Source organism: Quercus lobata, chromosome 10, assembly GCF_001633185.2.
Source record: "Quercus lobata isolate SW786 chromosome 10, ValleyOak3.0 Primary Assembly, whole genome shotgun sequence".
Lineage (NCBI taxonomy): Eukaryota > Viridiplantae > Streptophyta > Magnoliopsida > Fagales > Fagaceae > Quercus > Quercus lobata.
The window spans coordinates 35,263,912-35,270,588 of NC_044913.1; positions in this window are offsets into that span (position 1 = coordinate 35,263,912).

Below are 6,677 nucleotides of genomic sequence, written 5' to 3' on the forward strand. Positions count from 1 at the left end.
AATCATATATATCTATTCTATATTATTAATAATAGAATTCCCTATTTGGGTTTTATCATTTTATGTACTAAAATATTCTCACACAAATTCTTAAACCCTCTAAAATATCCCTATATATCTTTTACTTAAATAATTTTAAATTTAAAAACACAAACTAGTTAAAAGAGTAATTTACTATTTTTTAAAAAGTTCCTAAATTTTAGGTTTTTTCCTCTTTTCCAATCTGAGTTACTACTTTTAATTTTAAATTCAAATTTTCGAACTGTTATCAACTCTCACATATGGAAAGATCCTAAAAATTAGGACGTTATCTCTATCTCACTTAAAAAAAAAAAAAAAAAAAAATCTATCTCACTTTTGAATACTATTCCACCCACGCTTCCTAATAAAGGAGAGCAAATTTATGTTTTTGAGATTGAATACTCTTAGCATTTACTAATAAATGATTATTACAAAATAAATTATGTTTTTGTAATGAGTGCAAATTTGATCAGGACGGGATGTAAAAGACCTTATTTACACCCTCCAATACTATTATCTCATGTCAGCATTTTACTAAAAAATAAATAGGACATGCTACCATGGTTACCAAAATTCCGACTTGGGTCCTACTATTCTACGACTTTACAATGTTACCTGCCCAAAACAATCCAGATCTTTTAAGGATCTTTGGTAGAATTGCTATGATCATTCAGGATCGGTAGAATCGTACAATTCTAACGATCCCAAACAATTCTAATTTCTTGTAATCTTCTTTAACTTGACAGAAGACTTAGTTAGATCTAAATGAAAAATAACATTCTAATACATTCTAAGATTTTTCTCTACCCTTGGCAGTAGAACGCTCTTATCTTCCTCTGGAATGATACTTGGTCCCCTCCTGCAACACTATTATTGGTAGGGCTAGTGGGGTCTCTTTTGGGGGTGGGGAAACAAATACTCTTTTTTCTCTTCTTTTTCTACTCTCTTTTCTCTTTATTGTCATGGATAGCATTCTCAAGGGTTGGAACAGATTTTCTTTATTTGAGAAAGAGGGAGATCGAGTCAGGTTGGAAAAACGTGCACAGCCTTCTGTCACCAATGAAGTCATCTTGGCGGCTAAGTTCCTTAACAGAAGGGCCCTCAACGTTGATGCCATTGGTTGCACATTCAGATCACTATGGAAAACTTGCAAAAGCTTTGATATCCGAGAGGTGGGAGATCATCTATTCCTCTTTTTCTTTGAGACAGCAAATGATGCTGAGAGGGTGCTGCGTAACGAACCATGGAGCTTCGATAAACATCTGGTCTTGTTTCGTCGTCTCAATGGCATGCGAAACGTTCAGAACCTAAACTTTACATCCACAAAATTTTGGGTGCAACTACATGGTCTCCTAGTAGACAGCTTGGACGTTCCCACAGCCATTCAGATTGGGAAGACCATAGGTGTAGTCTTAGATCAAGAACGGGTGTCAGACATGTTTGGTGGTGATTTCATGAGGGTTAGGGTAGAGGTGAATGTCTCCAAACCCCTTTGCCGTGGGCGTATGGTGTTACTTAAGGATGAGGAAGAGGTTTGGGTTCCCTTTAAGTATGAAAAACTGCCTAACTTTTTTTATTGGTGCGGGATGGTCTGTCACGATGATAAGGATTGCGATAGGTGGTTGTCTTGTAAAGGGTCTCTACCTCTCAACTCTCAAGAATTCGGTGCATGGTTGAGAGCAAGCCCATTCAGTGCAGGACGGAAGACTTTTTGCTCTGTACAGGGTGTGGAAGTTTTCGAGCAGCACCACTCTCGCAAGGAGGTAACTCCCGAGGGTCCAAACAGAATATCAACATCGTCGCCGTCGTCGTCTTCCCACACGGTGAACGACGGAGGAAGCACGGAGGGTGGAGGAACCAATTTAGAAAGTCCTAGCTTGGTGGTTCAAGATTCAAACATTAATATCTCCTTGAATCACGCCTAGGAAAGTGCGAGTCAACCAAATCAATTACCTTAAACTTTCCATACTGAACAAAAGTCTTTCGAAATTCAAATTGAGGAAATTGATTTGGCATTAAATAAGTATGATACGTTGGCAGATTCCAGGATGGATACAGATGGCACGAAAGTCTCCCTCCAACTGATCTTGGATCCCTTGAAGGACGAGGCACCAAAAAATACGAAAGAAGCCAATCCCAACTTTTCAGGAAATCCCAATGAGACTCTTGCCACATCAGATTCAATCACCATGCATACGGGAAACCCTACAACGAGGAAGTGGAAGCAACTGGCTAGATTGTCCCACACTGATGACTCATCCATGCAAAGTTCTAGTTCTAGGAAGAGAACAAGTGATGAATGCGGTGTACAACAAACTGGGGGCCCATGCAAGAAAATCTAGGTTTCTCAGGAAGCCTTAGACTCTTCATACTTAATGGCAGAGGCTGCAAGGCAGCCCTGCCAGGATTAATGAGTTGCTTAGTTTGGAACTGTCGTGGGCTTGGGAACCTATGTACAGAAAAAGAGCTTGGTGTTTTAGATCGGGCAAAAGATCCCTCTGTCATGTTTATAGCCGAAACATGGGCAGATGAAGTAAGGCTAAAAGACATAAAAAGAAAACTGGAATTTGATCATTTGTTTGTTGTTCCTCGGATTAATAGAGGAGGGGGACTTGCTTTATTTTGGAGAAATTCAATCGATGTAAATGTGGAAACTTCATCAAAGTACCACATTGACTCTATCATCAACAAAGGAAGGGAAGACGCTTGGAGGTTTACAGGTTTCTATGGGGAACCCGCCACCCATTTGAGACATGAATCATGGACAAAGCTCCGCCAATTAAATTCTAGATTTAATCTTCCTTGGTTATGTGCAGGGGACTTTAATGAGATAGTGCGAAGCGAAGAGAAATGTGGAGGAAGCAACCGTTCACAGCCTCAAATGCAAATGTTCCGTGAAGTCATTGATGAATGTGGTTTCCTTGATCTTGATTTTGTAGGTCCCCAATTTACATGGAGCAAACACTATGCAGTAGGACACTTGGTTTGGGAGAGGCTTGATCGAGGCCTTGCCAACTATGAATGGCTTTGTAGATTTGCGGGGGCAAAAGTTCATCACCTTCACTCAAACTCCTCTGATCATTGCCCTTTATGGATAGTTCCTTCAGATCTGATTGTTGATAGGAAGAATAAGCCCTTTAGGTTCAAAGAGATGTGGCTCCTCGACAAAGGGTGCACAGACACAGTTGAGGCGGTTTGGCTTTCAAATGGGTTTGAGCAATCTGAGGACCGTGTGATAAAAAAAAATAGAAAAATGTGGGTATGAACTTACCAGATGGAGCCGTGAGAAGTTTGGGAGTGTAAGGAAGGAGTTGGAACGAAATAGAAGATTCCTAACTGAAGCCAAAAAAGAAGCTATGACCTCAGGCCTGAATTATTGGATTAGGGACATAAAGAAGGAAATTGACGTACTGCTTGACAGAGAGAATAGGATGTGGTTACAAAGATCCAAAGTTCTTTGGGCGGCACAAGGAGACAAAAACTCACGCTTCTTTCATAACAAAGCCACTAAAAGGTGCCGTAAAAACTTCATTGAGAAGATCAGAAACAGTGATGGGGTTTAAAGCTCGGACAGAGAAGAAGTTAAGGAATTTGTGGTTTAGTACTACCAGGGGCTATTTATCTCAACTGGACCTAGCCAAACCGATACAGTAATGAGGGCAGTACGTAGCTTGATCACGGCAGATTTGAATGAGAAGCTCTCAATGGACTTCAAAGCTTGGGAAGTTCAGATGGCAATTAAACAGATGGCCCCCCTCAAGGCGCCGGGTCCAGATGGGATGCCTCCAATTTTTTTCCAAAACTACTGGCCACTAATTGGCACTAAGGTAACCCAATCAGTTCTCCATTTTCTGAATACAACATCTTTCCCATCTTAATTAAATCACACATACATCTCCTTGATCCCGAAAATTAAAAACCCTGAATTAGTTTCGGATTTTCAACCTATAAGCCTTTGTAATGTTTTTTATAAAAAAATTTCAAAGGTCTTAGCCAATAGGTTGAAACGAGTTTTACCCCATATCATATCTGAGCATCAAAGTGCTTTCACTAAGAGTTGCCTTATTTCTGATAACATTCTAGTTGCTTTTGAAACCCTTCATAGCATGCAGAGTTACAAATCGGGTAGAGAGAGCTTTATGGCTGTGAAACTAGATATGAGTAAAGCCTATGACAGGGTAGAATGGCCCTACTTGGAGGCAGTAATGAGAAGAATGGGGTTTACAAAGAAGTGGATTAATTTAATGATGCTTTGTATGAAAACTGTGACCTATTCTATTTTAGTGAATGGAGAACCCCAGGGACTGATTAGGCCAACCCGTGGGATTAGGCAAGGAGACCCACTATCTCTTTTCCTTTTTCTACTTTGTACGCAAGGCTTACACAGTCTCATCTCCCAAGCAGCAACTGAGGGAGAACTACATGGCTTCTCTCTTTGTAGAAGGGGCCCCAAACTAACCCACCTTCTCTTTGCAGACGACGGTTTTTTGTTTTGCAGGGCTACTCCTCAAGAATGTAGGAAGGTGCTGGAAATTTTGGAGACTTATAGCCTTTGCTCAGGGCAACACATAAACAAAAGCAAAACCTCCATCTTTTTTAGGAAATCCACACCGAAGGCAAGGAGGCAATTTATTAAAGAAGCTTTCGGAGTCCCTGAAATCCGGAATTATGAGAACTACTTGGGTCTACCATCCTTGATTGGCAAAAGAAAGAAGGCAACTTTTGAATATATAAAGGAGAGGGTGTGGAAAAAATTACAGGGTTGGGAGTAGAAAGTACTTTCACAAGCGGGAAGGGAAATCTTGATCAAAGCGGTGGTCCAAGTCATACCAACTTTTTCGATGGCTGCTTTAAACTACCAATTGGTTTGTGTGAGGAACTAGAAGCTCTTGTTCGAAAGTTTTGGTGGGGATAAAGGGGTGAACGGCGAAAGATTCATTGGATAAAATGGGAAACAATGTGCAAACCAAAAAGTGAAGAAGGGATGGGATTCAAAAACTTCGCTATGTTTAATGATGCTTTATTAGCTAAGCAAGCTTGAAGGTTATTACATGATAAAAGCTCCCTGTTCTACCAGGTTTTCAAGGCTAGATTTTTCCCGGATTGCACTATCCTTGAAGCTCCTAATTCTACCAAGGGGTCATATGCTTGGAGAAGCATCTTGCATGGAAAAGAGGTCCTAAAGAAAGGGGCACGATGGCGTGTAGGAAATGGGGAAGATATAAGCGTTTGGGGCGATGCATGGTTACCCTCCAAAGAAGAACCAAGGTTAGTCAACCCGATGGGAATTAATTTCCCAGAAATACGGGTAAGCTCACTTATCAAGCCTTCAACCCAAAGCTAGAATGATGAGTTACTGAGAGGTCTATTTAGTCCTGAGCAGGTGACTCTGATCAAAAGCACCCCACTAGGTCACGAGTTGGCAAAGGATAAGATCATTTGGCCTCATATTCAGTCTGGTATTTATTCGGTGAAGTCAGGCTACTATTTCTTATCAAAGGAGAGGAATGGAAGAAGTGTGGAAGATGGGAATCCAGAGATGTCACAGAAATTCTAGAAATTTATTTGGAGTCTTTCAGTTCCAAACAAAGTCCGGAACTTCATGTGGAGGGCTGTTAAGAATGCTATACCGGTGAAGGAGAATTTGGTTAAACGGAAAGTGATACTGAATGCCATCTGTGACCATTGCAAGCAGCAACAGGAGAGCGTTATACATGCTTTATGGTCGTGCGATTGCATTTCTGGGATTTGGAGTATAGATTAGGTATGGAGTTTTCAATGTGATAGATCATTTCCGGATTTTCAGAAGCTAGTCTGGTTCATCATTGAAGCTGGCCTGGATTTGGAACTATTTTTTATGGTTGTTTGGCTGTTATGGTATCGCCGGAATTAAACCAGAACTGGTGCAACGACCCTGCCCCTCAACCAAGTCCTAACTCAAGCACATCAGATGCTTCAAGATTTTCATCGAGCCCAACCAACAAAAGTGGTTTCCCAATCACCTCCTAATTGTTCACCAGCTACTTGGACACCCCCCTCACCACCTTTCCTGAAAGTCAACTATAATGGTGCCATGTTCAAGGAGACCAAGGAAGCAAGCATTGGAGTGGTCATACGAGATAACGCTGGTCAGGTCATTGCCTCTCTGGTAGAAAAAGTCTCAATGCCTCAGATAGTGGCAGAGGTGGAGGTGCTAGCAGCTAGACGAGCAATCAAGTTTGCAAAAGAGCTGAATCTTCAACCCATTATTCTAGAGGGTGATTCTGAACTTATTACTAGAGCTCTACAGCAAGAGGGTCCATCTTTTGCTTGCTATGGCCAACTCATCGACGAGACTAAATCTCTGGCAAGTCTCTTCCGTAGTTGAAGTGTAACCCATGTATGTAGAAAAGGAAATTCCTTAGCCCACAACCTAGCTAGACATGCAAGACATGTTAGCGGTTTAACAGTATGGATGGAGGAGATTCCTCCACATTTGAATAATGTACTCATAGCCGATTATGGCTGACTTTTCTTTTAATGAAATTATTAGTCTAGATTCTAAAAAAAAAAAAAGGTAGAGAGATATTTAGGCCTTGTTTGGATTTCCCTGAACTAAGTTAACAAATCCCAGTTTTGTTAACTCATAACCTAAAATTGGTGGGGCCCACGAGTAG